This window comes from Salarias fasciatus, chromosome 7 (genome assembly GCF_902148845.1).
Source record: "Salarias fasciatus chromosome 7, fSalaFa1.1, whole genome shotgun sequence".
NCBI classification, from domain to species: domain Eukaryota; kingdom Metazoa; phylum Chordata; class Actinopteri; order Blenniiformes; family Blenniidae; genus Salarias; species Salarias fasciatus.
In genome coordinates this window covers 24,691,782-24,702,495 of record NC_043751.1, presented here as the reverse complement: position 1 = coordinate 24,702,495, position 10,714 = coordinate 24,691,782, and positions in this window count along the sequence as shown.

The window sequence follows — 10,714 nt, the reverse complement described above, 5'->3', positions numbered from 1 at the left end:
AAACCAGCAGGTTTCCTTACAGCTTCGTATGTCCAACACCTTCAGAGAGGAGAGACTCAACCATGAAGCTTCAACTCAGCGTCCTCACCTTCATCACAGGTACGCATTCAGCACTCTCTAAAAACTCACCTTGAAAATGGATTCCTGGAAGATTACTGGAGTTAATTTGTCAGATCTTTGTTGATGGCTCTTGTCTTTTCCCAAAATTTGTGTTTTCAAATGTAATGAAATAAAACTTATTTATTCCACCTTTACTCATACACGAACATTCTTGACCCAGATGTTCATTCACACTACACCCTATTACTATTCTGTATAATCTGGCACATTTTCACCTTTTAGACTGTGTAGCTCAGACTGACATTGTTCAGCACCTTAAGTGGTCTTAATACTCTGCCTGAACTTCTTTTAGTGGCATTTTTAAAAGTATAACTTCAAATGTACAGATGTATTGATAGTCAACAGTTCTCTTCAGATGTTTTTCTAAAAGCTCGAAAGACATCAATTATAAAGCCTCTTCAAAAAGAGTAAATCTAGATTTAGGTCAAACCACTGCACTGAAACAGCACTTATTAAAGTGCTGAAATGCATTTACGTGAGAAGTGACAGAGCTCCAGTTTCAGTTCTAGTGTCACTGGCTTTTGGTGCTGCTGTAGACACGGATGAAAACAACAAACTGCTTAGGAGACTTGAAAAACATTTGGCAATTTCTGACAATATATTCAATCTTACTAGCAAAACAGAAACTGTTCTGTGTCAATGGGAATATTGAATCTGGGCATATGAAAATCACTTGTGGGGTTCCTCAAGGTTACATCCTTGGGCCTCTTTTATTTAACATCTCCATGCTCCCTCTGGTTCAGATCATGGAATTTTACAGCAGAAGACACACAGCTCTATATATCAGTGTCAGTGGAACACCACAGCCCTTCTGAATAAGTGCATCAATTAAAACAATGAGTGGATGTGTCATAACTAACATCTTCATCCACGAAAAACAGATCATAGATCATCAAACCCCAATCAAGAAAGTTTAAAGGCCAGTGCTCATTGTGTTTTCATGTCACACAAGGAAGAAATCTGGATGTATTTATGGACTCAGACCTGAAATTCAACAATAATATTACGACAACAACACAATCAGCTTTATTCCATCTGAGAAATATTGAAAGAATTAAAGGCCAAATAACATTCAGAGAAACTTGTTCAGAAATTTATTTTCTGTCTGATTGGTGCTGTATCAATAAATCTGCCTTGTCTCTTAAATTAAGTAATATCTCAGGGTTTCCTCAAAGAAAGTTCTTTGCTCCACTTTGACCTGCAGAAGTTTCCACGGCTGATGGAGCTTTTCTGAAAGTCTGATTCAGTTCTCAATAGCTTGCAGCTAATTTTCCTTCTGATGGGTGAATATGTTTTTATTCCACAGTGTTAATCTCATCTCCTGCTGATCCACTGAAGACCCTGACAGCCTCTGTAGGAGGAAACACCACTCTGCCCCAGGCTGTGCAGGAGAGAGGATTACTGTTATATGAAAGAAACAATTTAGCAGTGATTTATAAGAATACGCTGCGGATACTGGATGATAATTACACAGAGAGACTTCACTGGAACCAGAACACAGGATGTTTTACTCTCACTGGGCTGCAGAGAAGTGACTCTGGGCTCTACACAGTTGAAATGAAGAAAGGAACACATATATCTACAGAATATAAACTGATTGTCTATGGTATGTTGAATTTATTTTACCTGCTTATACTGACTTTGGTCACAAATGTTGGAAATACTCACAAAGCTTACAGTTTGGTTTTCAAGGCAACAATACTTAGCTACCAAAAGGCAACTTATTGGTGTAACTTTCATGATGAGAGAAAAAGGGAGTGAGAGTGGTTTGGTAGACCTTCAGTCGTCAGGAGGACAGGTTGGACTGAAGCAGCTTCTGAATAAATGTAAAACAGAAGCTCATTAAAGTCATCCTTGACTTCAGGAGTCCATGAGGACACCAACTACCAAGCTGAAAGCCACAAGAAACTGCTGGTAGAAAGCCAAACTTCACTGAGCTTTACTGAGGTGGGTTGAGGCCGTTCCACCACTTGGTCTTCACGATGTCTGCCCTCAGCTGCCCTTCCTGTAATCATATCCCAAAGGGGTGAAATTGATTAGTCATTTTCCCACTTTCAGATTCAATTTCTTTTCTAATAACCAGCGTAGTAACTACCTGACAGGGGTTACATGTTTCGATATGACCGAGGTACACAAAGACCATGTTCAGAAGAGAGGCCTTCCCTTCACCAAAGACATACCGTCAGAATGTCAGTCTTGTCCTGGTTTCAGTGTGAAAAGTTTTCACAAATCCAGAATTTAATGTTTAAGAGCCAGTTAAAAAGAGCATCAACTGTCTCTGTGTCATCAGGAGACGTAGAAATATAAAGCAGTGTATCATCTGTCAGACTGTGAAAGTTGCGGCCCTGTCTCCTGATGATGTTCCTAAATGGAAGTGTGTATAAGTTACAGAGCATGGGGCTCCAGGTTGAGCTTCACTCTTAACATAAATCTGTGAGACTGAAGTTGAACCATCTGAAAGCAGAACCAGAGAGAAAAACCAAACTGGTGCTTGTGAAGCCAAAGGGCATGAGCAGATATCCAACATGACCAACTTCAAATCGTCTCTCTATCTGATACAAACCAAATGGTAGAACATTGTTCAGATCCGGCTTGGCAAAGATGGACGTCTCCCTGTTAGGTTCAAGGGCAGCATCGATGAACGGATGCAGTTCATGTTTCTGACCATATTGATACTGAGACCAGAACTCTGGTCCCTTGAGAAGAGGTGGAAGACCAACCTTCTCCCAGATAATTCCAGCACAGCTTGGCCTCTTGTTGGAGTCATAGCTGAAGGTTGAAGAAAATGCAGCTCACCAGAACCCCCATTTTCACTGGTCAGCCCACCCCTCTGGTCAAATGATGCAGAGGTAGAGACTTTTTCTTCAACTTATTTATTCTCTTTTTATGCCTTTGACTTGACGTATGCCCTTTTTTGCCTTCCTTTAACTGTTACTGAAGATTCCTGATGTGTGATACGTTTCTGTTCAGGTTGTGTATGAATTAATTTTGATGTTTGTGTGAATTAGCTATTTCATGAATAATACTGTAACAAACAGGAAATACAAACATGTTATATCAGAGAAACGTATCGTTAATACAGGTACAGGTACACCCAGAAAATCTCACATTACCCCCATTCTGTCTCGTCTTCACTGGCTTCCTGTTGAGACTCGGATTGACTTTAAAACTTTAGGTCTCTCCCAGGGTTGCATGGTGAGTCTCCTCAGAACAGTGTAGACTTGTTGTGCCCCGAATCATCACAGGGAACCCTCCAGTCTTCAGACCAGAAACTCCTGAAGGTCCAAAGACAGTTTAAAACCCGAGGAGACCGATCCTTTCAGGTTGTTGCCTCCAGATTCTGGAATCAATTTCCCCTGCTGCTCCGAATGCCTGAGTCTGTGAACTCCTTCAAAAAGGACTTGAAGACTCTTAGGGCCAGCACCCACATACTGCGAAACGGCTCCGCTGCGCTGCGCCGCGCAGTTCGCAGCACTCACGCAGCAATTACGCACCCATTGAAGTCAATGAAGTCGCAGGCAGAGCGTGCCCACTGCCTGCGCGAGGGCTGCGTCGAGCGTCCGCCCGCCGTCGTACTGCGGACAGCTCTCCGCACAAATTCGGTCCAGTTCTATTTTTGCCGGAGGCGCAGCGGAGCCGGAGTCAATTTCCCATAATGTTAAAGCACCGACAGGAAACAAAAACAGTGCAACATCCATTTTATCAAAACAAATGACTACAAAAGTTGACTTTTTTATATTCCTAGGCGTATTATTTATATATATATATAGCTATATATATATATATATATATATATATATATATATATATATATATATATATATATATATATATATATATATATATATATATATATATCCATCCATCCATCCATCCATTTTCTACCGCTTATCCGGGGCCGGGTCGCGGGGGCAGCAGTCTCAGCAGGGATGCCCAGACTTCCCTGTCCCCAGACACTTCCTCCAGCTCCTCTGGGAGGATCCCAAGGCGTTCCCAGGCCAGCCGAGAGACATAGTCTCTCCAGCGTGTCCTGGGTCTTCCCCGGGGTCTCCTCCCAGTGGGACATGCCCGGAACACCTCCCTAGGGAGGCGTCCAGGAGGCATCCTAAACAGATGTCCGAGCCACCTCAGCTGGTTCCTCTCGATGTGGAGGAGTAGCGGCTCTACTCCGAGCTCCTCCCTGGTGACTGAGCTCCTCACCCTATCTCTAAGGGAGCGCCCAGCCACCCTACGGAGGAAGCTCATTTCGGCCGCTTGTATCCGGGATCTTGTCCTTTCGGTCATGACCCAAAGCTCATGACCATAGGTGAGGGTGGGAACGTAGATTGACCGGTAAATCGAGAGCTTCGCCTTTCGGCTCAGCTCCTTCTTCACCACGACGGACCGATACAACGACTGCATCACTGCAGCCGCTGCACCGATCCGCCTGTCAATCTCACGCTCCATCCGTCCCCCACTCGTGAACAAGACCCCAAGATACTTGAACTCCTCCACTTGGGCTAGGGTCTCTCCACCAACCTGGAGGGGGCAAGCCACCTTCCTCCGGTCGAGGACCATGGCCTCGGATTTGGAGGTGCTGATCCTCATCCCTGCCGCTTCACACTCGGCTGCGAACCGCCCCAGTGCATGCTGTAGGTCCGGGTTCGATGAAGCCAACAGGACAACATCATCTGCAAAAAGCAGAGATGAAATCCTGTGGTTCCCGAACTGGACCCCCTCCGGCCCCTGGCTGCACCTAGAAATTCTGTCCATGAAGATTATGAACAGAACCGGTGACAAAGGGCAGCCCTGCCGGAGTCCAACATGCACCGGGAACAGGTCCGACTTACTGCCGGCAATGCGGACCAGACTCCTACTCCGGTCATACAAAGACCGGACGGCCCTTAACAAGGGGCCCCGGACTCCGTATTCCCGGAGCACCCCCCACAAGACACCACGAGGGACACGGTCGAATGCCTTCTCCAAATCCACAAAACACATGTGGACTGGTTGGGCAAACTCCCACGAACCCTCGAGCACCCTATGGAGGGTATAGAGCTGGTCCACTGTTCCACGACCAGGACGAAAACCGCATTGTTCCTCCTGGATCCGAGGTTCGACTATCGGTCGGATCCTCCTCTCCAGTACCCTGGAATAGACTTTCCCGGGGAGGCTGAGGAGTGTAATCCCCCTATAGTTGGAGCATACCCTCCGGTCCCCCTTTTTAAACAGGGGGACCACCACCCCGGTCTGCCAATCCAGAGGCACCGTCCCCGACCGCCACGCGATGTTGCAGAGACGTGTCAACCAAGACAGTCCCTGCACATCCAGAGACTTAAGGTACTCAGGCCGAATCTCGTCCACCCCCGGTGCCTTGCCACCGAGGAGCTTGCCAACCACCTCAGTGACTTCAGCTTGGGTGATGGACGAGTCCACCTCTGAGACCTCAGCCTCTGCTTCCTCCACGGAAGACGTGGCGATGGGATTGAGGAGGTCCTCGAAGTATTCCTTCCACCGTCCAACAATATCCCCAGTTGAGGTCAGCAGCTCCCCACCTCCACTGTAAACAGTGTTGGCGGAGACCTGCTTTCCCCTCCTGAGGCGCCGGACGGTTTGCCAGAATTTCTTCGAGGCCGACCGATAGTCCTCCTCCATGGCCTCCCCGAACTCCTCCCAGACCCGCCTCCACAACTGCTCGGGTTGCAGTTCGCTTGGCCTGCCGGTACCCGTCAGCTGCTTCGGGAGTCCCATGAGCCAGCAAGGCTCGATAGGACTCCTTCTTCAGCTTGACAGCAACCCTTACTTCCGGTGTCCACCACCGGGTTCGGGGGTTGCCGCCACGACAGGCACCGGAGACCTTACGACCACAGCTCCGAGCAGCTGCTTCGACAATGGAGGTGGAGAACATGGTCCACTCGGACTCAATGTCCCCAGCCTCCCTCGGGACATGAGAGAAGCTCTCCCGGAGGTGGGAGTTGAAAGCCATGCTGACAGAGGGTTCCGCCAGACGTTCCCAGCAGACCCTCACAACACGTTTGGGTCTGCCAAGTCTGTCTGGTTTCCTCCTCCGCCAGCGAATCCAACTCACCACCAGGTGGTGATCGGTCGACAGCTCTGCCCCTCTCTTCACCCGAGTGTCCAAAACACGTGGCCGGAGGTCAGATGACACGACAACAAAGTCGATCATCGACCTCCGACCTAGGGTGTCCTGGTGCCAAGTGCACTTATGGACACCCCTGTGCTCGAACATGGTGTTCGTTATGGACAAACTGTGACTAGCACAGAAGTCCAATAACAGAACACCACTCGGGTTCAGATCGGGGAGGCCGTGCGATCCAATCACCCCCTTCCAGGTCTTACTGTCGCTGCCCACGTGGGCGTTGAAGTCCCCCAGTAGAACAATGGAGTCCCCAGTCGGAGCACTGTCCAGCACCCCTCCCAGGGACTCCAAGAAGGCCGGGTACTCTGCACTGCTGTTCGGCCCGTAAGCCGAGACAACAGTGAGGCACCTATCCCCGACCCGAAGGCGCAGGGATGCAACCCTCTCGTTCACTGGGGTGAACTCCAACACATGGCGGCTGAGCTGTGGGGCTATAAGCAAACCCACACCAGCCCGCCGCCTCTCACCGCGGGCAACGCCAGAAAAGTGGAGAGTCCAGCCCTTCTCGAGAGGTTGGGTTCCAGAGCCCAGGCTATGTGTGGAGGTGAGCCCGACTATATCTAGCCGGTACCTCTCAACCTCCCTCACAAGTTCAGGCTCCTTCCCCGCCAACGAGGTGACATTCCATGTCCCTAGAGCCAGTCTCTGTGTCCGGGGATCGGGTCGCTGGGCACCCTGCCGTCGGCTGCCACCCAATCCACACTGCACCCGGCCCCTACGGTTCCCTCGGTGGGTGGTGAGCCCACCGGAGGTCAGGCCCACGTCGTCCCTTCGGGCTGAGCCCGGCCGGGCCCCGTGGGCAAAGACCCGGCCACCAGGCGCTCGCTTACGAGCCCCAACCCCAGGCCTGGCTCCAGGGTGGGGCCCCGGCTGCGCCATACCGGGCGACGTAACGACCTTTGTTCTTTTTCTAATCATAGGGGGTTTTGAACTGCTCTCAGTCTGGCCCGTCACCCAGGACCTGTTTGCCATGGGAGACCCTACTGGGTGGCATAAAGCCCCCCGGCAACATAGCTCCTGGGATCATGCGGGCTCTCAAACTCCCCCACCACGTTAAGGTGGCAGTTCTAGGGGGAGATATATATATATATATATATATAAGCTGTCACACATGTTTTTACATGTAAATAAAAGCGTAAATATACACTTTTATGGATGACGGTTTTATTTTGAAACCTGAACACGCTCTGGCGTCGCAAAACAAAGGAGTAGTGGAAGTTTTTAAACTCGAGCAGCATGGTTGACGAAGAGAAACGGATCCTGGAGGAACAAGAGCATAAAATCCTCTCTTACACCAGTAATAATTTTTTATAAAGACACCAGCAGAAAGGAGAACACTCGGGCAACAATAGCTGAAGTTATTGGCGTGAGTGGTGAGTAAATTGTAACGATATAAAGTGCCTGATCAAACATGTTTTCATGGAGATCGTCATGGAAACATAATCCCAGACATGCGCTGAGCGCATGTCTGGTCAAAAGGCGGAGTGCTGTGGCGCAGCCGCACCGCATCAGGTGGGCGCTCTAGTACGGCTGCGTGAGTGCTGCGACCTGCGCGGCGCAGCGCAGCGGAGCCGTTCCGCAGTATGTGGGCGCTCGGCGTTATTCAGAGAAGCGTTGAGCTGAATATCTCATGAGAGAAATCTATGATATGCAAAATGTTTGTCTTTTTTTATTTTACCATCTACAACACTTTGTGATTTATTTGTGAAAAGCACTTCATAAATAAACTTTACTTACTTACTTAAAACTATGTGAATGAAGTGTTGGATACAGAGACCTCTGAGCAGAAACATGAAGAAAAACTGACTAAAGGCCAGTTTCATCCGCTCTGAATCCTCCATTGTGCTGTGTGGTCGTCTTATGAAGAAACTGTAACGTGTGGTTCGAATTCGTGGTCAGGACACACGCATGAGCCGCATGTGGGGGAACCGTAAAACTCCTCTGTCATCTGATTTTATTGTTGTCAGCTTCCTGTCAAAATGTAAAAGAGAATTTAAAACTCCTAAAAAGCAGGTTTCTTCTTCTCACGCAGAGCTCCTCAGTGCTGCCCCCTACAGGTTTCTACTGTTCATAGAAGTGTCAGACTGATGCTGATCCAGCTCTTGGTTTGTGTTCAGGACTCGAACATGGTCTCTCCTGTATAGATTAGACTTCAAACTTTCCTCACTAGGCATGTTAACATGGGCCTAAAAATCCCCCTCATAATCAGATTATAAGGTGAAGCGGATTATAAATGCGTCGTATAAACACCTGATGGATCTGCTTCACTTGGAGCGGATTTTATTTTGGATCCGATTGTGCGAGGTAGTCTACACCGATCAATACTCCGCTCCGTGCCTCATATAAACAGCGCCAGGCAGCAGATCGCGTTGTACCGGCGGATTATTTGTTCTGCCCTCGTACGTCGTAACATAGTGACATGTGCAGTAAACAGGAAGCAGGGATGAGGAAAGTCCAAGCAGGAGAACTGGTCGGTGTTTTTTTAATAAAAACCGTGAGAACAAACACTGGAGAGGCGAGATGGCTGCAAATCACACAACAGTAAGTTGTTCAAAGAGCTCCGTGGTCGACCACCAGCCGCAGTAGAGTGGAGGATCGGGCCTGGCTGAGTGGGGCCCCGAGGCCGGCCAGCAGAGGCCGGCGGGCTAAGCGGCTTCGCCGGCCAGCAACACGCTTCCTATTGAGCACCTCATGGAGATGTGTGATCACTATTGGAGCAGATGAAAACACACTGCTCAGTGCTGAAGACTGCTGACTGCAACGCTAACCTGAAAATTCATTGGGAGACCTGTTGCACATGTCCCAAATACTGAATAATCCGCTCACGGTCTTTCTACAGGAGGGTTAAACCTCGATCGCTTTATATGGCATCCATGTACACAGATGCTTTTGATACGATCGTTTTCAATCGGATTGGAAACAATGGATTGACGAGGCTTCTCGGTCAGACTGGAGTGTTTTCTCAGTGCTGCTGCAGGTTTACAATGCTCCGCACCTCTTTTTCTGAAAAAGTAAAACATCTTTTGTGTCCTCAGATGTTCATTTACATAGCAGCAGTCAATTCAATCAGAAAACAAGCTTCGATATTTAAAGTCTCTGTAGGAGCCAGTTAGCACCAGGTGTAGAAAAGGAAAGTAATTATGGCCTGGCAGGTGTTGCTGCCCAGAGATAAAAAACGGTTTTGACCGCCACGCCGCCGTTGTGAATGATTAGTGTTCTGTGGTGGAGTTTGTAAAGAGGAGAATGAATTGAAATATTTCCAACATGCAAACGATCGCCTCAGCAGCATTATTCAGACCGTAAAGGGTGTCAGCGTGTCAGCCGAAAATCCGGGTAACAGCGCAGGCGCTTCAAGCGTAGGCTTGTCCCTACAGTCTTAATTGAAATTTAATGTTTGGACTCATCTCACCCTGGGCTTTCCTGCTGCAACTTTAGCATTCATGTCACAGTTTTTTATTTGTGTTAGAATATTGTGGCTTAAGCCTAAATATAATGGATTTATCATATGATTCTACTGGAACATTAGCATTTGTTTTTCATAATTTCTGTCGTGGCATTTTGTTGAAACATTGAATCATTGGCATTCATGTCATAAGTTCAGCAGTTTATAACTTTTGATACGGATATAGACATGATTTGACTTGACCTGTTGTTTTTCTGTATTCTATGTGGAACGTAAAGTGCAATGGGACGGAAATGTTGTGATTGGTGTCATTTCAACAAAGCAGAGCTGATTTGAAAATCTGGAGTTTTAATAGTAAACAGAAGTTGCAGTTGGACCTGGTCGATGGACTGAGTTGACTGTCTCCTGGATCTTCGAAGACAGCAGAGACACAGAAAAGAGTGTCACATTTGGGTTTTAGCATTCATGTTGCAGTTTTAGGACTCATGTTGTGGATTTATCATCAGTGCTGCAGCATTACCTTGTGTCTGTCTGGTTCTGGGTTTTTTTTTTGTGGTGTTTTTAGGTGTTGGGAACAGGGGTTCTTAAAGAGCCGTAAAGGATCAGGGCTTGTTTCAGCTTCAAAATTCAATTCATACGTGAAGTAATCATCTTGATTGGACATTTTGGATGCCATGGTTCCATACGAACGTCCAAAATTATTAATGAAAAGCCAGAAAGAAATAAAACTTTTCCAAATGTCTTCAGATGAAATATATCTTCAGGAAAACAACATTCATTGACAGTGATGTAGAACCAGAGACATGCTCCACATTTATTAAGGAAAACAAGATGGAGACTGAGAGACAAAGGAAGGAAGTGACTTCCAGACTTGCAGAGGAGGAAGTGGGTGGAACCACCAAGTCACATCTCCCTCTTCACCACCTGAGGATGCAGTTTTCAGTGGTCGGGGTTGAACATCATGTGTGACTCTGTCCTGCAGACCCTGTTGACGCTCCGGCAGTGCACACAGTGACGGTGAGCTCGGAGAGCTGCTCTCTGCTCTGCTCGGT